Source organism: Triticum urartu, chromosome 5, assembly GCF_003073215.2.
Source record: "Triticum urartu cultivar G1812 chromosome 5, Tu2.1, whole genome shotgun sequence".
In the NCBI taxonomy this organism is placed as follows: domain Eukaryota; kingdom Viridiplantae; phylum Streptophyta; class Magnoliopsida; order Poales; family Poaceae; genus Triticum; species Triticum urartu.
In genome coordinates, this window is record NC_053026.1 from 238,116,807 (window position 1) to 238,137,784 (window position 20,978).

Consider the following 20,978-nt stretch of genomic DNA (forward strand, 5'->3'; position numbering starts at 1 on the left):
TGCGCTTACAACCTGATGGGTTGCCGCAATGTACAACAGCATTGGTTCGCCGATGTTTGGCGCGGCCAGGATTGGGTTGGTTGCCAGTATGGCTTTTATTTCTTCCAATCCGGCTGTGGCAGCGTCCGTCCACTCGAAGTGTTCGGTGCGCCGAAGGAGGCGATAAAGGGGTAATGCCTTTTCTCCTAAGTGGGAGATAAAGCGACTTAGAGCCGCCACACATCCAGTTAATTTCTGGATTTGTTTGAGGTCCATTGGGATAGCCAACTGTGACAGAGCTCGAATTTTGGCCGGATTAGCTTCAATTCCTCTACTGGAGACAATGAAGCCCAGGAGCTTTCCGGCTGGTACGCCGAAAACGCATTTTTCCGGATTGAGCTTGATGTCGTACGTTCGGAGGTTGTCGAATGTGAGCCTCAAGTCGTCTATTAGAGAGTCGACCTGTTTGGTTTTGACGACCACATCATCTACGTATGCCTCTACTGTTTTGCCGATCTGTTTCTCCAGACATGTCTGAATCATGCGCTGATATGTTGCGCCGGCATTTTTGAGCCCAAAAGGCATTGTGTTGAAACAGAAGGGGCCGTATGGTGTGATAAATGCCGTTGTGGCTTGGTCGGACTCCGCCATCTTGATTTGGTGGTAGACGGAGTATGCGTTGAGGAAACACAATGACTCGTGTCCTACGGTAGCATCGATAATTTGACCAATGCGGGGGAGGGGGAAGGGATCCTTTGGGCAGGACTTGTTGAGGTCCTTAAAATCGACACACAGGCGCCAGGATTTGTCCTTCTTTGGTACCATCACCAGGTTTGCTAGCCAGTTTGGGTGTTTTATTTCTCTAATGAATTCGGCCTCCAATAACTTGGCTAGTTCCTCTCCCATAGCTTGTCTCTTAGGTTCAGAGAAACGCCGAAGAGTCTGCTTGACCGGCTTGAATCCCTTTAGAATATTGAGGCTGTGCTCGGCCAGCCTGCGTGGGATTCCTGGCATGTCTGAGGGGTGCCAGGCGAATATGTCCCAACTCTCGCGCAGGAACTCTCGTAATGCGGCGTCAACGGCGGGGTTTAACTGTGACGCCCCCGATTTAACCGTACACTAAACATACACGCAAACGTGTACGATCAAGATCAGGGACTCACGGGAAGATATCACAACACAACTCTACAAATAAAATAAGTCATACAAGCATCATATTACAAGCCAGGGGCCTCGAAGGCTCGAATACAAGAGCTCGATCATAGACGAGTCAGCGGAAGCAACAATATCTGAGTACAGACATAAGTTAAACAAGTTTGCCTTAAGAAGGCTAGCACAAACTGGGATACAGATCGAAAGAGGCATAGGCCTCCTGCCTGGGATCCTCCTAAACTACTCCTGGTCGTCGTCAGCGGGCAGCACGTAGTAGTAGGCACCTCCGTTGTAGTAGGAGTCGTCGTCGAAGGTGGCGTCTGGCTCCTGGGCTCCAACATCTGGTTGCGACAACCAGGAAGAAAGGAAAGGGGGAAAAGGGGGACAAAGCAACCGTGAGTACTCATCCAAAGTACTCGCAAGCAAGGAGCTACACTACATATGCATGGGTATCAAATGGAATAAGGGTATTATATGTGGACTGAACTGCAGAAAGCCGGAATAAGAGGGGGATAGCTAGTCCTTTCGAAGACTACGCTTCTGGTAACCTCCATCTTGCAGCATGTAGAAGAGAGTAGACGGAAGTCCTCCAAATATCATCACATAGCATAATCCTAACCGATGATCCTCCCCTCGTCGCCCTGTGAGAGAGCGACCACCGGTTGTATCTGGCACTTGGAAGGGTGTGTTTTATTAAGTATCCGGTTCTAGTTGTCATAAGGTCAAGGTACAACTCCAAGTCGTCCTGTTACCGAAGATCACGGCTATTCGAATAGATTAACTTCCCTACAGGGGTGCACCACATAACCCAACACGCTCGATCCCATTTGGCCGGACACACTTTCCTGGGTCATGCCCGGCCTCGGAAGATCAACACGTCGCAGCCCTACCTAGGCACAACAGAGAGGCCAGCACGACGGTCTAAACCTAAGCGCACAGGGGTCTGGGCCCATTGCCCATAGCACACCTGCACGTTGCGTACGCGGCTGGAGAGCAGACCTAGCAACCTCCATTACAAAGGAAGTCACGTTACGCGGTCCAACCCAGCGCGCGTCGCTCAGTTGCTGGCGTCACGAAGTGCTTCGGCTGATACCACGACGTCGAGTGCCCATAACTGTCCCCGCATAGATGGTTAGTGCGTATAAGCCAGTGGCCAGACTCAGATCAAATACCAAGATCTCGTTAAATGTGTTAAGTATCCGCGAACGCCGACCAGGGCCAGGCCCACCTCTCTCCTAGGTGGTCTCAACCTGCCCTGTCGCTCCACCTCAAAGTAACCGTCGGGGGCCGTCGGGAACCCAGGCCCACCTCTACCTGGATGGAGCCACCTGCCCCTTCAGCCCCCATCTCCGAACAGTATCATAGGTAATGTAACAGTGTAAAGTATATAGCATATGCCCGTGATCACCTCCCGAAGTGATCACGGCCCAGTAGTATAGCATGGCAGACGGACAAGAATGTAGGGCCACTGATGGAACACTAGCATCCTATACTAAGCAGTAGGATAGCAGGTAATGGTAACAACAGTAGTAGCAAGGACAGGCTATGCATCAGGATAGGAATAACGGAAAGCAGTAACATGCTTCACTACTCTAATGCAAGCAGTATAGAGAAAAGAGTAGGCGATATCTGGTGATCAAAGGGGGGGGGCTTGCCTGGTTGCTCTGGCAAGAGAGAGTGGTCGTCAACACCGTAGTCGTACTGGGTAGCAGCGGCGTCGGTCTCGGTGTCTATTGAGAGAAGAGGGGGGAGAAACAATAAATATTTAAGCAAGTATATGCATAGTGATGCATGACATGTCAAGTAACGGCGTTAGAGGTGCCCTAACGCGGTAGTAGGTGATACCGGTGAAGGGGGATAACATCCGGGAAAGTATCCCCGGTGTTTCGCGTTGGACAGATGAACCGGAGGGGGAAAGTTGCGTGTTCGCTATGCTAGGGATGCGTGGCGGGCGAACGGGCTGCGTATCCGGATTCGTCTCGTCGTTCCGAGCAACTTTCATGTTGAAAATAATTTAATCCGAGTTACGGATTAAAAGATATGATTTTCTAAAGATTTTACTAATTTCTGGAATTTAATTAATTATTTAATTTAATTCAAAATTTGGATTTATGACATCAGCATGATGTCATGCTGACGTCACCAGTCAACAGGGGTTGACTGGGTCAACTGATGCGTGGGTCCAGTGGGACCCACCTGTCATACTTTGTTATTTTAAGTAGGGTTTAGTTATCTGCTTAGGCTAATCTTATCAGGATTAATTAGTTTAGTTAATTAATTAGCTTAATTAAGCAAGATTAATTAAGTTAATTAATCCTTTAATTAATTAATTTAATAATTTTATTTATTATTTATTTTTAATTCCTTTTCTCTTTTTTTTGTTCTCAGGGTGGGCCCTGTTCGGTCAGTGGCCTAGGGCCATACCGGGCGTGCGGTTGCCCGCGATGCGGTTACGGGCGCCCCGTGCGGGGTCGAGCCCGTCCGGGGGGGCGAGGCAACCAGGGCACGGCAGGGTGTCGCCAGCGAGCGGTGGGGTGCCGGGGTTGGCCGCCGGCGCGGCGGTGGCCTGCGGGGCCAGAGGCGGAGGCGGGGCACGGGACGAGCAGAGGCGGCGCGGTTCAGGTGATGGCGCGGGCAAGCCGATGAAGAAGTAGGGGAGGCGCGCGCCGGGGCGAGCAGCGGCGCGGGAGCAGCGCAGGCACGGCCCGGCACGGTTGGCGAGGGAGACCGCAGCCGGGGCGAGGCGAGCGTGGCCAACACTGGCGGCAGCGGCAGCGAGACGCGCGTGGCTGGGCACGCAGCGGTGAGCGGGGCGATGTGGAGTGGTGCAGGCGTGCGCGGGCGCGTGCGTGCGTGAGCGGCGGACGAGGCCATGGCCGAAAACGGCAAGGGTGGGCGCGCGCGGAGGACGGGGGCCGGCTGGTGGGCGCAACTTGCGGGCGTGAGGGGAGAGGGCGCGACCACGGCAGAGATAGGAGGGAGGGGGGCTCACAAAGGAGGAGTAGGGCACGGGAAGTGGGCGCGGGGAGGAGGACGGGGATGGCGGCGTCGTTGGAGATGACAACGGCGATGGCGTCCGGCGAGGAGGCGTGGTCGAGGCAGCGTGAGGAGGAGACGAGGAGGCCTCGGATCCGGCGACGAAGCTTGGCAGCGGGCAGCGGAATCCACGGGCGGCAACGGCGACTTCGGCGAGGCGCGGTCGGGGTTGAGCCCCGATCCAGATCGGGGGCGAGAGGGACGAGAGAGTGGGGCGGGGATCGTGCGGGAGGGGAGTTAGGGTTTCGTTCGGGGTGGGGTTAGTAGGAGGGGAGGTGGGCCGGCCTGGTGGGCTGGCCGGCTGGGCCGGTTGGGTTGGCCCAGTTGGGCCACGGCCCAGGGGGGTTTCTCTTTTTTTTCCTGTTTTGTTTTTATCTATTTGCACTTCTGTTTTTAAGCCTTTTATATTAATTAGACATTTTATAAAAATGTGTTTGCTGCACCATAATTACCTTTGTAATTTTTGGCAACCACCGAACATTTTTGTTTCAATTTTTGAAAACTTTTATTGCCGACATTAATTTTAATTTTAAATTTGAATTTGACGTGGTTTGAACTAACGGGCGTTTAGCAACAGTAATCGGGATGACATGGCATGATTAGCGTGGGATTACTGTAGCAAGATCATCCGGGCGTTACATTAACTGTGCCCCGATGGAGGCTGTTTTTGTAGGGTCCATTGGGTGGACTTGGAATTTGACTTTTTCATCCGCTGGTTTAAAAGAGGTGGACTTGGATCTCTTGTCAAGTATCACGTCGTCCCTGTCCACTATGGAGCGTAGCGCGGTTAATTCCTCGGCCGAAAGGGCTTCGGATAATGCCTCGAGGGCCAATGCGGCTATTTTGTTTTCGGCGCGGAGTGCCGTGTCCGGATCACTAGCGAGAGTGGTGATTCCGTTGGGCCCGGGCATTTTGAGCTTCATGTACCCATAATGGGGTATGGCTTGGAAGATCATGAACGCCTCCCGTCCTAAAAGGGTGTGGTATCCACTACTGAACGGGGCCACTTGGAATGTAATTTCTTCGGACCTATAGTTCTCCGGCGTGCCGAATACCACATCTAGTGTGATTTTCCCAGCACAGCGTGCTTCCCGACTGGGCATGATTCCTCTGAAGGTTGTGCTGCTTTGCTCAATGCGGTTCCAGTCTATTTCCATTTTTTGAAGAGTTTCCTCATAGATGAGGTTCAATCCACTGCCGTCGTCCATGAATACTTTGGTGAGTCGAAAGCCGTCCACAATTGGACTGAGGACTAGTGCAGCTGGTGCTAGGGCTGTTCAGAATTTAGGTTCGTCACTAGCATTGAAGGTAATAGCCGTGTCACTCCATGGATTTATTGCTGCCACGTGGCAGATTTCGGCGAGGCTGCGGAGTGTTCGCTTGCGCCTATTATTTGATGTGAATGTTTCAAAGACTGTTAATACCGTATTGTTATCCATGGGATGGTGCTCTGTGGCATTTGGGATGAGAAGATCCTCAACACTTTTGGCCACCTGCCGGAGTATCCAACATGCTCTAAGGCTGTGTGTTGGTATGGTATCCGCTGTACTATGAAGTTTGTAGGGTCCGTTAAGCCATCCCTCCAATACGGTTCCATGCCCTGTAGAGGGTTTTTGTTTCTTTGTAACTAACTCGGGTGTCTAATAATAGTGCACCCTTTTACTTCGGACTGGGTGTATATTCCGAGCTGGATTATCCCAAAAATTCGTGATAGGGGCTCCCCCTGCGGTAATGTTGTTTTTAACAATGAGACGAGGCATCCTTCCTTACGGTGACGACACAATGGAACTCTCAATGAAAGCACCAATGTCGGTGTCAAAACCGGCGGATCTCGGGTAGGGGGTCCCGAACTGTGCGTCTAAGGCGGATGGTAATAGGAGGCAGGGGACACGATGTTTTACCTAGGTTCGGGACCTCTTGATGGAGGTAAAACCCTACGTTATTCTTGATTATTCTTGATAATATGAGTAGTACAACAGTTGATCTACCACGAGATCAGAGAGGCTAAACCCTAGAAGCTAGCCTATGGTATGATTGTATGTTGTCCTACGGACTAAAACCCTCCGGTTTATATAGACACCGGAGGGGGCTAGGGTTACACAAGGTCGGTTACAAAGGAGGATATATACATATCCGTATTGCCTAGCTTGCCTTCCACGCTAAGTAGAGTCCCATCCGGACACGGCACAAAGTCTTCAATCTTGTATCTTCATAGTCCTACAGTCTGACCAAAGGATATAGTCCGGCTGTCCGGAGACCCCCTAATCCAGGACTCCCTCAGTGTGCATCCAACTTGCTTGCTCACGAAGACCTAGGGTAATTTGAGGAAGCTCATCATTGGAATATACAAGCCAAGTTCTATAATGTAAAATTCCCACTAGTTTATGAAAGTGACAACATAGGAGACTCTCTATCATGAAGATCATGGTGCTACTTTGAAGCACAAGTGTGGAAAAAGGATAGTAACATTGTCCCTTCTCTCTTTTCTCTCATTTTTTATTTGGGCCTTCTTTCTTTTTTATTTTGGCCTATTTTCTTTTTTTTCGTCCGGAGTCTCATCCCGCCTTGTGGGGGAATCATAGTATCCATCATCCTTTCCTCACTTCGACAATGCTCTAATAATGATGATCATCACACTTCTTTTTACTTACAACTCAACAATTACATCTCAATAATTCGAACAAAATATGACTCTATGTGAATGCCTCCGGCAGTGTACCGGGATATGCAATGAATCAAGAGTGACATGTATGAAAGAATTATGAATGGTGGCTTTGCCACAAATACGATGTCAACTACATGATCATGCAAAGCAGTATGACAATGATGAAGTGTGTCATAGCAAAAGAAACGGTGGAAAGTTTCATGGCAATATATCTCGGAATGGCTATGGAAATGCCATAATAGGTAGGTATGGTGGCTGTTTTGAGGAAGGTATATGGTGGGTTTATGGTACCGGTGAAAGTTGCGCGGTACTAGAGAGGCTAGCAAATGTGGAAGGGTGAGGGTGCGTATAATCCATGGAATCAACATTAGTCATAAAGAACTCGCATACTTATTGCAAAAATTTATTAGTTATCGAAACAAAGTACTACGCACATGCTCCTAGGGGGATAGATTGGTAGGAAAAGACCATCGCTCGTCCCCGACCGCCACTCATAAGGAAGGAAATCAATAAATAAATCATGCTCCAACTTCATCACATAACGGTTCACCATACGTGCATGCTACAGGAATCACAAACTTCAACACAACTATTTTTCAAATTCACAACTACTCTACTAGCATGACTCTAATATCACCATCTCCATATCTCTAAACAATCATCAAGTATCAAACTTCTCTTAGTATTCAATGCACTTACATGAAAGTTTTATTTATTGCCAGGTAGTTCTAAAGGACTCTGAAAATAATATAAGTGAATCATGATAGATCAATTATTTCTATAAAATATAACCACCACCATGCTCTAAAAGATATAAGTGAAGCACTAGAGCAAAAACTATATAGCTCAAAAGATAGAAGTGAAGCACATAGAGTATTCTAATAAATTCCAATTCATGTGTGTCTCTCTTAGAAGGTGTGTGCAGCAAGGATGATCATGGTAAACTAAAAATCAAAGACTCAAATCATACAAGACACTCCAAGCAAAACACATATCATGTGGTAAATAAAAATATAGCTCCAAGTAATGTTACCGATAGACAAAGACAAAAGAGGGGATGCCTTCCGGGGCATCCCCAAGATTAGGCTTTTTTGTGTCCTTGTATTTTACCTTGGGGTGCCATGGGAATCCCCAAGCTTAGGCTCTTGCCACTCCTTGTTCCATAATCCATCAAATCTTTACCCAAAACTTGAAAACTTCACAACACAAAACTTAAAAGAAAATCTCGTGAGCTCCATTAGCGAAAGAAAACAAAACACCACTTCAAGGTACTGTAATCAACTCATTATTTATTTATATTGGTGATAAACCTACTTTATTCCAACTTCTCTATAGTTTATAAACTCTTTTACTAGCCATAGATTCATCAAAATAGGCAAACAACACACGGAAAACAGAATCTGTCAAAAACAGAACAGTCTGTACTAATCTGTAGCTAACGAAAGTTCTGTAACCCCACAAATTCTAAAATAAATTTCCGGACGTGAGGCATTTATCTATTAATCATCTGCAAAAAGAATTAACTAAATATCACTCTCCAATAAAAAATGGCAGCAATTCTCGTGAGCGCTAAAGTTTCTGTTTTTTTACAGCAAGATCAAAAAGACTTTCCCCAAGTCTTCCCAACGGTTCTACTTGGCATAAACACTAATTAAACACAAAAAACATAACCAAAATAGAGGCTAAATAAATTATTTATTACTAAATAGGAGCAAAAAGAAAGGAATAAAAATAAAATTGGGTTGCCTCCCAACAAACGCTATCATTTAACGCCCCTAGCTAGGCATAAAAGCGAAGATAGATCTAGGTATTGCCATCTTTGGTAGGCAATTCTTCAATAAGACACCTGTAAATTTTAGGAGTTTCTTTAATTTTATTAATTATCAAACTCCTGGGCACCAAATCAATAAAATCATTTATAGCAAAAGGTTCCTTAAGTATAGTGAGAAAATTGGGGTGAACACTAATGGATTTGAGGTCCGCATTTTCCTTACTAGAAGTTTCACCCTTATTTTTAGGAACATAAATCAATTTAGCAATCTTAGCATTAGGAGGAGTGTTTTTCATGGAAGAAAAGGCAGACCCAAGTTTGGTAATAATATCCTCAATTTAATCAATTCTAGTGGAATCTTGATCTATCTTTTCATTAACCATAGGTCCCTTTTCTTTAAAAAAATTAAGAGCAACTCCTACCTTAGATCCGTATTGGGTAATTTGGTTATGGATCTTTCTATCCAAATTTTCAATTAACTTTATAGTGGCAACTTTATTTTCAATAATTTCAAGCCTTTGCATCACATGTTCCAAAGTTAAAATAGTTTCATTAACAAAAGAGGTGGTGGGCCAAACAAATCTATCATAGCATTATACGAATAAAAAGTATGGCTACCCAAGAAATTTCCTCCGGTAATGGTATCAAGAATATATCTATTCCAAGGCGTGATGCCTACATAAAAATTGTGAAGAAGAACAGAAGTAGATTGCTTCCTAGTAGATCTATTTTGCGCATTGCAAATTCTATACCAAGCATCTTTTAGATTTTATCCCTCCCTTTGTTTAAAAATAAGAACTTCATTCTCGGGAGACAAGGGAGTAGATAAAGGACGAGCCATAATTACGAGGCAAGCGAAAAAGAGGCGAATGGAAAAGAGAGGGCGAATAAAACGACAAGGGTGAAGTGGGGGAGAGGAAAACGAGAGGCAAATGGCAAATAATGTAATGAGAAGGAAAAGAGTTGTGATGGGTACTTGGTATGTCTTGACTTGGCGTAGATCTCCCCGGCAATGGCGCCAGAAATCCTTCTTGCTACCTCTTCAGCATTGCGTTGGTTTTCCCTTGAAGAGGAAAGGGTAGTGCAATAAAGCAGCGTAAGTATTTCCCTCAGTTTTTGAGAACCAAGGTATCAATCCAGTAGGAGACCATGCGCGAGTCACCTTGTACCTACACACACAAATAAGAACCTCGCAACCAACGCGATAAAGGGGTTGTCAATCCCTTCACGGCCACTTGCAAGAGTGAGATCTGATAGAGATGATAATAATAATATAAATATTTTTGGTATTTTTATGATATAGATTGAAAGTAAATAAAGAAAAATAAACGGCGCCATAAATAGCTTGTTGACGGGAGATCAATATGTTGGGAAATAGACCCCGGGGCCATAGGTTTCACTAGTGGCTTCTCTCAAGATAGCATAAGTATTACGGTGGGTGAACAAATTACTGTCGAGCAATTGATAGAAAAGCGAATAATTATGAGAATATCTAGGCATGATCATGTATATAGGCATCACATCCGTGACAAGTAGACCGACCCCTGCCTACATCTACTACTATTACTCCACACATCGACCGCTATCCAGCATGCATCTAGAGTATTAAGTTCATAAGAACAGAGTAACGCCTTCCCCAAGATGACATGATGTACAGGGATAAACTCATGCAATATGATATAAACCCCATATTTTTATACTCGATGGCAACAATACAATAAGTGTCGTTTCCCTTTCTGTCACTGGGATCGAGCACCGCAAGATTGAACCCAAAGCTAAGCACTTCTCCCATTGCAAGAAAGATCAATCTAGTAGGCCAAACCAAACTAATAATTCGAAGAGACTTGCAAAGATAAACCAATCATACATAAAAGAATTCAGAGAAGATTCAAAACTTGTTCATAGATAGACTTGATCATAAACCCACAATTAATCGGATCTCGACAAACACACCACAAAAGAAGATTACATCGAATAGATTTCCAAGAGAATCGAGCAGAACTTTGTATTGAGATCCAAAGAGAGAGAAGAAGCCATCTAGCTACTAGCACTAGTAGAAAAAGGGTCAAACATGAAGCACATTAGTGCCGGTTTGAATTTGAGCCGGCACTAATGTGTACATTAGTGCCGGTTCCAACGGCTAGTCGGGCCGCTCTCATTAGTACCGGTTCATGGCAAACCTCTAGCACCGGTTCGTGCCACGAACCGGTACTAAAGTGAGTGGTGGCAGGATGTTGTCAGTCCGGGGCCCCTCCAGCACCTTTAGTACCGGGTCGTATCACGAACTGGTACTAAAGGTCGTCCTACATAGACCCTTCGTCCACCCGAGCTCGCTCTGTTCTTCCCCTTTCCCCTCTCCTCTCTGTTCTTTTCCCTCTTCCTCTCAAGCTCATCACACATTTTGCCCAAGATTTGAAGGCCCCCATCCATTCAAATGATCACAAAGGTTAGCAACTCTTTCCTTTTGTCAGGACCCCGATCCTATGTCACACCGATCTAGCATGTAACACATCATATCACTTTGCGGCCTCACGCACGGTATTCCCACGGGTGCCACCTTACCTGGCCCGGGACCGTTTGCGCCTTTTGGCTCACATATATGATAGTGTCGCTAGCATCCATATGACAAAGAACCTGGGCCGACATGGCTAGTCGTGAACCCAAAGCGGCACTAACCCATGGGGACAAGCATACATGAATCAACCTCAAGCATGTCGGTCAACAGCGTGTGAATCCGGGCTGTAGCACTGGGCTAACAGGAATTCGGTAACCCGGGCTGTAGCAGGCTAGGAAGGACTTCGGATGTCACCGCGTGACATTTCCCCGAAGGGACAGACACAGGAACAAAGTGAAACACATGCCGGCCAGTCAAGTGTCCTGAGTAGTAGTGCTAGGCTAGCAGGACTCCGGTGAACCGGGCTGTAGCGGACTACTATGGCTCATGGAAGCACAAGACTACATTTCCCCATAAGAGAGGCTACCCAGGATAAACAACTAGGTTGTCGGATCCCACACATACCAAGCATTTCAATCATACACACAATATGCTCGATATGTGTAAATACAACATGGCATCACAACATAACTCTATGACTCAAGTATTTATTCATTAGGCTCCGAAGAGCGAGATATTACAAACATGGGTCTCATGACCCAACATTTAGAGCATACAAGTCAAAGCACATGCGGAAGCTTAACATGTCTGGGTACAGACATCTACAAATGAAAAAGGCTGAGAAGCCTGACTATGTACCAGATCCTGCCGAGGGCACAAGATCGTAGCTGAGGTAACAAGCTAAACGTCAAAGTCCACACGAAACTACTAGCGAGACTGACGTCTCTCTGCAAAAACATAAAATAAGAAAATGTGAGTACAAATGTACCCAGCAAGACTTACATCAGAACTAGCTACATATGCATCGGTATCAATAAAGGGGGTGGTGGAGTTTAACTGCAGCAAGCCAGCTTTGACTCGATGGCTATCCTGAACTACGACTGCTAGTAACTCTTTTGAGGTGGCGCACACGAGTCCACAAATTCACCATACCAATACACCACTATGGATCCGCTCCCGCCTCCCTGCAAGAACGCCATCCATAGCACTCACACTTATCTTGCGAGTTTTAGAGTATCCACTTTCACTTGTCTATGAACTATGCAAGGGGTCCAAGTTTCCATATGTGAGGAATCCGGCTATTCGAATAGATAATGATAACCCTGCAGGGGTGTACTTCTTCACACATGATCTCGCCACTTATCGCCCTGTACACGTCATGTACCTCGGCAACCTTCAAGCGGAAGCCAGGCGAGGGAGTCGGCCACGACCTGACTAACCAACAAGTCTCTAGTCCAGGTTTATCGCCTATTCGGGTTCCATCCGCAAGGAGATCCGGCCGGGGTGTCGCTCACGGCCCCTAACGATGTGAGCAGGGTTCCCAAGCCCACCATCCGGGTGCCATTTGGTACACCGTGCCACGGTGCCTAGTCTGTCCCAAGCCCACCTGTACCGGGTGCCACTTGGTAGACTACTAACACTACCTACAAACACTAGAAACTAGTTGCAACTCCTGGACAGAGATCGAGTTGATTAATAAGCCGAGAGGGGCCGAGTTACCGGAACCCAATGTGTGGTAGTAACTGTTCATGGATCACAAACACAGGACTCAGTTCCTGAGGACGACTGCAATGAGACAACCCACCATGTACTCCTACATGGCCTCTCACCGCTACCTTTACCAAATCGTGTTCACACACTTAGCTCTCAACGGTTGGACATGTTCACCACGTTCCAATTCATTCCCGATGAATCAGACCAGACTCAACTCTAAGCAGTAGCAGGCATGACAAACAAGCATGAATGAGTAGGCACATCAGGGCTCAAACAACTCCTACTCATGCTAGTGGATTTCATCTATTTACTGTGGCAATGACAGGTCATGCAGAGGAAAGGGTTCAACTACCGCAGCATGTAACAGTTGAATCGGTGTTGCCCTAATGCAGTAAAAGAGAGCAGGAGCGAGAGAGTGGGACTATATCGGAATGAACAAGGGGGTTTTGCTTGCCTGGCACTTCTGAAGATAACATTGAGTCTTCATCAGTGTCAATGATCACAGCGTCGGAGCAGCGTCTACCGAGAGGGAACAATTACCGGTAAGCAAGGAAGAACACAATCAATGCGATGCAACAATATGATGCATGATCATGACATGGCAATATGCTGTTGATTTGGGCTAATGCAACAGAAAGTCATTTTAATTTAAGTGGAATTCAAAACTACATCAAATTCCAACTCCAAACCTATTATGAAATTTGCCCTAATCATGTTTCATCCTAAACAGTGAGGTTAACTTGCTCAAACATGCATGAAAATGGTACAGATGGATTCCTTGAATTTTTCTGATAATTTTCCATATATAAATTATTTCATTTGGAGTTACGGTTGAAATTCTATGATTTTTAGAAGTTTAGGCAATTTTCTGGATTTTCTAATTATTTAGAAATATACTAATTCCAGAAAATTATTTATAGCGTCAGCATTACGTCACAGTGACGTCAGAAAGTCAACTGGGCGGTCCAGGACAAACCTGGACGGTGGGGCCCGCGTGTCAGTGTCACAGGAGCTAATCCTATTTTAGTTAAACCTAAACTAGATAATTAGCACGGGCTGGCCCCACATGTCAATGACCCAGGGGAGGTCAAACCCTGGTCAAACAAGTCAAATGCGCCGGCGGCTCGATGCCGGCGGCGACAGACACGGCGGAGGGGCTCGGAAAATGCCCTCCAGCGACCAAAACAGCGGCGGAGATGATCTACGCATAGCTGGTGCTCAGCCGCATCCAGCTAAGCAAGCGGGGGGGGCTGAGGTGGAGCGAGCTCACCGCACTCGAGCTCGTGGCGGCGGCCGGAGCTCGGGCACCGACGGGTTAGGCGCTACAGCGCATTTCGAGGCAAACTGGTGGGGTCTGCGGCTTCCTGAGGAAGCGCTGAGCACAGCTGTGCACTCGGTTGTAGCTCTAGGTGACGGTGGCCACGGCGGCGACATGGCCGACGGAGCCGAGCTCGCGGGTCCGGTGGAATCGGCGGCTACAGGACAGGAATGAGCTCGGGGAGGAGGGGGAAAGACGCAGCAGCTCACAGCGAGTTGAACGGAGGCCTCGGCGTGCTCGGGGAGAGGCTGGTGACGACGGGAGGTCGATGGCAATCTCCGACGGCAGAGGAGGAAGAAGACGAGGTAGCCGGTGACGCGGGGCGCCTGGCATCGCGTGGCTCTTCGTATATGATGAATACGACACTGCGGTTCTTCTGGGCAGGTCGGTAGGGCGAGGGAGGGCCGGTGGCCGCGGTGGAAGTGGACGGCGGCGACGAGCTCCGCTCGGTGGCTGTGTGCGGGAGAAACAGAGGAAGGAAGAGAGAGCAGCGAGTGAGGGGAAGGACCAGGGGGGCTCGGGCGTCTCCAGGCACGCGGTCGAGGACGGGGAAGGAAGTAGGAGGTGGCGTCCGCTGCGCGCGCGGGCAACACGCCTCTGCCAGTAGGCAGAGGTACACGGTGAGGAGGAGGAGGTGGGCTGGGCTAGCGAGCTGGGCCAGCTGGGCTGCCAGGTAAGCCAGGTGGGTTCTAGCCCTTTTCTATTTTTTTTGTTTCTAATTATTTGCCTCTGTTTTGAGCTTAGGAAAAATACCAAGGCATTTCCTAAAATCCTGAAAATATTCATGGACACTTGCTGAATTATTTCAGTGGCCCAAAAATAGTTCCAACATTATTTGAACATTTAAATTATTTATAGTATTTAAATGCCCAAAGTCAAATACAATAAGATTTAATTCAAAAATCCAGAATGGCCTAGAAATATGTGCATCATTTTTGACAGAGGTTTTCACCTTTAACAAAAATCATGAACTTTTCTAAAGGGCATTCTGGGTTCATTGAAATAGATTTTACTTGAGCCTATTTGATTTGATTGATGCTAGGGTTTGTTCAACCCCCATTTCATATTTAAATGAAATTTAGACATGATGACATGACGATCATGCAAGGACAAGCAAAGGCTAAGCTAGGGCTGTGACAACTCACCCCCACTAAAACAAGAATCTCGTCCCGAGATTCAAGAAGTGGAGTAAGAAGACAGAGGGGTCACAAAACTATCACAGTCTTCTCGATCCAACTGCCCTTCTCGAAGATACCAATATATTGCATCACATTGCTCTTGACGTCTTTGTCTTCGAGATCTTCATCCAACACGATAAAGACGGAAGGAAACTCTACAGGGAACGATCTTCTCAAAGTTCAAGCAACTCAAGATCAACTCATGGAGTGAGACATTAGAACATCTCTTGAGCTGAGACACAAAACACACATCGAGAGATATGGAAGGTAATAGATGACAAGGGTTCAAATTGGTAGGCAACAATTCCACGTTGGAGTAGGATGGTGCATGGTTTCAAAGTAGCGAGGAGGTAATTTCCATGATTCCATAACGGGACACCTTAGGGAAAGGTGACTCGTAGAGCATTTCCCTTAAGTGGCAAAAAGAATTACTTTTGATACAAAGATCATTGAAACTCTTTATACCAGCCTGAGGTAATCACAATCGATCATTGGAAGGGGTTCGAAAGAATGGCATACTCCGACTAGGATGGATGATGTGGACTACCTTGTTGAGGACAACACAAGGGATGATTTTTTTTGCGCGTGCTCTTAAGAACTTGAGCATTTCCATAATAATCAAGGTTCTACCAACATCCGTGGCAAGGATCCTGGCAACACGACATACTACCATGATGACTAGTGATGGATGATGCAGAAACAAAGGAAGATAACACCCTCTCAGACCTTCCCTTAGCGAGGCTAAGGAACAGAATCTAGACAATCGACTGGGAGACATTTAGCACTCCGCTTCTAATGTTCTCCTTGATGTGCTAGCGTAATCCATTCATAGATATGGTTTGATATCTAGAACATCAAGTAAAAGGTCAGACTTCGGAAGCTCAAGAATCCATAAGGAATAAATACGGAGGCAGATCCTGCGAGATCCTTATGGGGAGGTGACCAACTTCTTCAACCAAGCTACTACAATAATAGGCCTTCCGGCTAGGTGTGCTGGCCACGACATCCACGTTACCGGTTACAGAGAGACCAACATTATAGTTCTTGGAGTATGTTCCAACCATCATATCTGCCTGAGATTCAGATCCGATTGGTGATAGGATACTTCAGACTCAGCATGTCTGAAAAGAAAGTTTGCAACACAAGTCGATGAGATGGCGTTGCAAGATTCTCGAGAAATGAACTACGATAGCAAGCTCCAAAACATGAGCTGGTTCTGCTACAAACCTATGAACACGCTGTCCAAGACAAGCATGATCACATAGTAGGCTTACAATAAAACACTACCGGGTTCAGATTGGAACCATCATTGAAATAATAAAGTCTTGTGCATGTCCGTCTGGGCCCTTCGGGAATAGCAGTTGAACTTATTATCCTTGAACAAATCAATCAGTGGCTTTGTGTACTAGGAGATACATATGGAATGGAGGTAGCGATCCTGTCAAACCATAGCATACTTCGCACCTGCATGACTGACTTGGGATGGTACCAGAGGAAACAAAAACAATCTTTCTCGAACTCATGGCGGCAACTTGCACCAAATGCGCGTGAATCAAAGAAAATCACTTCTTTCATCCAACATTTGCATCATGAGCGGGACATGAAGATAATGCCTTTTAGAAGTTTCCAACACTAGCTGGATGTTCAACATGAATCATGGAGATGATGAAAATTTTGTCAATGGGCTCAACAACAATTTATCAAGATTTCCATATAGATGGAATTCCATAACTATGTGAACAAAGTAATAGCATTGGTCAGACCCAAAATATACAATGGTGTATGCTCGACAACCGCGAGGAAGACAACATTACGAACATCGTCGGTTCTGATTTGATTTGAGGATAGCCCACACTCAAATCAAAGTTTGGACAAGATAATAGATCCAACATCTGATCACAGGGACCAATCAATGAAGATATCTTTCTTCAATTAACACACACAAACACAAGGATATCCCTTAGAGATGAACTAAGTCAGACAAGATTTTATCTTCCAACTCTCCAAGTTGTTGTTTAGCTTAACCAACTAGCTCAGGGGTATCCAACACAAATTCTTGGAGAATGGCTAGTTTATAAGAAACCAACTTGATCACGAACTCCACATATCGGTCAGGGAATGACCTAGTGATACTTCTATGAAGATATCCGGAAAATCACGAAGCACCGATATGTTACTAAGCTCGAGAACAATCTTGCTTTTCACGGCAAGATGATATGATCCAATAAGAAAGGGGTTGAAAATCCGAACTCATTGATCGAAGAGTGCACCAGAAATAAGGACTAGGTAGCATGATCAACCTTAGGGTGATGATTGAATAACCAACATGCTAAGAATGAGATTGTTGTCCATTAACTACCAAGCAACGTGGTTGCTAGGAGTATTGATTTCACACATCACAATTCACTTGTCGGCGTTCCGGTTACAATAGCATGGGGACCAAAGAATGAATAATGATGGCAAGAAATATCACTGTATCAAGAGTTCATAGGATGGTGTGCAATTTCCATGACATTCTTGGTATAAAGACGGTAATACTCCAAGGTAGAACAGAATCAAAAGCTATATTGGCATTTGATTTGCGGATTACAACTGCTTTGACCCAATCCTGAATATGGATGAGGTACTGGAGTTTGTTTCTCATAGTCATTCCGGAATAGAATGGCTTGACGAACCACAAGAGTAATAGGCATCGATAACACGAGTGCACGACTATTCCTGACTATCAATTGATAGATGAAGGTCGGGATATAACTGGAGGGGGACAACTCAAAGGAACATATAACTTTCTGAGTTATGGATGCATAGATTAGTATGTCGAACGAGTTCAACATATTTCTTCCGGATAACCCATGCAGAAAGGTAGAACTGGCAGAATCACAATTATGGATGGAGAACTCCTCAGGAGTACTCTAATGGTGATCTTTTGGTTCAAAGAACATCTGCCTTAATGGTTCATGGTATTTGGAAGAAGGAAATACCACGGACCTCGAGGACTATCGCAAAGGTTACTAATATCTTAAAGGAACTAGCAACACTATCAACATGGAGTGAGTAGTGTGAATCTCGGGTTCAGAAACCCAAGAGTAGAATACCTACTACTAAGTAACATCACGGGATGCTTTCAAGAAAGGTGGACAGAATCATCACACTGGGAACACCAAACATGGCTAGCTTACGAACTCTAAGATACCCTAGTGTCATAATAACAACTCCAACATATATGTCGAGGCAATAGAGTACCTCAACTCACCGATTAGTGTGCTCAATCTGGCCCAAAAGGACATCGGAAACGGGATGAAGAGATTTGCAAATGCATCAGACTGTTTAGAACCCTGGGATGACTCGGACAGCATAACAGCTATAAATGCTCAAAAAGATTTGAGGCATCCTGCAAAATGGTGGCATAACCACTCAGAAGCACAAAATCAAGGTTTCGAGACCAACTATGAACACACGGGGGTGGTAGAAACTGAACTGGGGCTTAAATCCATCAATCCTATAAGTCTCTAGCATAGTAACTCGTCATCCTGATAGATAGATGAGAAGGCCTAGTTCTTAATCCCCGTAGAAAGGAATAGGATGAATCAGATCAGAGGGCATGAGGTATAAGGAGTAAAAAGAGCCTTACATTCCCTTCCACAATCAATTCCCTTATATAACTAAAGCATTTCTAGACACGACTTCGACCAGTTTGGCTTGGTAATCCTACAGGCAGTCAGGCTCTGATACCAAAGCTGTCAGGACCCCGATCCTAAGTAACACCGATCTAGCATGTAACACATCATATCACTTTGCGGCCTCACGCACGGTATTCCCACGGGTGCCACCTTACCTGGCTCGGGACCATTTGCGCCTTTTGGCTCACGTATATGATAGTGTTGCTAGCATCCATATGACAAAGAACCCGGGCCGACATGGCTAGTCATGAACCCAAAGCGGCACTAACCCATGGGGACAAGCATACATGAATCAACCTCGAGCATGTCGGTCAAGAGCGTGTGAATCCGGGCTATAGCACTGGGCTAACAGGACTCCGGTAACCTGGGCTGTAGCAGGCCAGACAGGACTCTGGATGTCACCGCGTGACATTTCCCCGAAGGGACAGACACAGGAACAAAGTGAAACACATGCCGGCCAGTCAAGTGTCCTGAGCAGTAGTGCTGGGCTAGCAGGACTCCGGTGAACCGGGCTGTAGCGGACTACTATGGCTCATGGAAGCACAAGACTACATTTCCCCATAAGAGAGGCTACCAAGGATAAACAACTAGGTTGTCGGATCCCACACATACCAAGCATTTCAATCATACACACAGTATGCTCGATATGTGTAAATACAACATGGCATCACAACATAACTCTATGACTCAAGTATTTATTCATAGGCTCCGAAGAGCGAGATATTACAAACATGGGTCTCATGACCCAACATTCAGAGCATACAAGTCAAAGCACATGCGGAAGCTTAACATGTCTAGGTACAGACATCTACAAATGAAAAAGGCTGAGAAGCCTGACTATCTACCAGATCCTGTCGAGGGGACAAGATTGTAGCTGAGGTAACAAGCTAAACATCGAAGTCCACACGGAACTACTAGCGAGACTGACGTCTCTCTGCAAAAACATAAAATAGGCAAACGTGAGTACAAATGTACCCAGCAAGACTTACATCAGAACTAGCTACATATGCATCGGTATCAATAAAGGGGGTGGTGGAGTTTAACTGCAGCAAGCCAGCTTTGACTCGGTGGCTATCCTGAACTACGACTGCTAGTAACTCTTTTGAGGTGGCGCACACGAGTCCAGAAATTCACCATACCAATACTATGGATCCACTCCCGCCTCCCTGCGAGAACGCCATCCATAGTACTCACACATAACTTGCGAGTTTTAGAGTATCCACTTTCACTTGTCTATGAACTATGCAAGGGGTCCAAGTTTCCATATCCGAGGAATCTGGCTATTCGAATAGATAATGATAACCTTGCAGGGGTGTACTTCTTCACACACGCTCTCGCCACTTATCGCCCTGTACACGTCATGTACCTCGGCAACCTTCAAGCGGAAGCCAGGCGAGGGAGTAGGCCACGACCTGACTAACCAACAAGTCTCTAGTCCAGGTTTATCGCCTATTCGGGTTCCATCCGCAAGGAGATCCGGCCGGGGTGTTGCTCACGGCCCCAAACGATGTGAGCAGGGTTCCCAAGCCCACCATCCGGGTGCCATTTGGTACACCGTGCCACGGTGCCTAGTCTGTCCCAAGCCCACCTGTACCGGGTGCCACTTGGTAGACTACTAACACTACCTACAAACAACAGAAACTAGTTGCAACTCCTGGACAAAGATCGAGTTGATTAATAAGCCGAGAGGGGCCGAGTTACCGGAACCCAATGTGTGGTAGTAACTGTTCATGGATCACAAACACAGGACTCAGTTCCTGAGGACGGCTGCAATGAGACAACCCACCATGTACTCCTACATGGCCTCTCACCGCTACCTTTACCAAATCGTGTTCACACACTTAGCTCTCAACGGTTGGACATGTTCACCATTTCCAATTCATTCCCGATGAATCAGACCAGACTCAACTCTAAGCAGTAGCAGGCATGACAAACAAGCATGAATGAGTAGGCACATCAGGGCTCAAACAACTCCTACTCATGCTAGTGGATTTCATCTATTTACTGTGGCAATGACAGGTCATGCAGAGGAAAGGGTTCAACTACCGCAGCATGTAACAGTTGAATCGGTGTTGCCCTAATGCAGTAAAA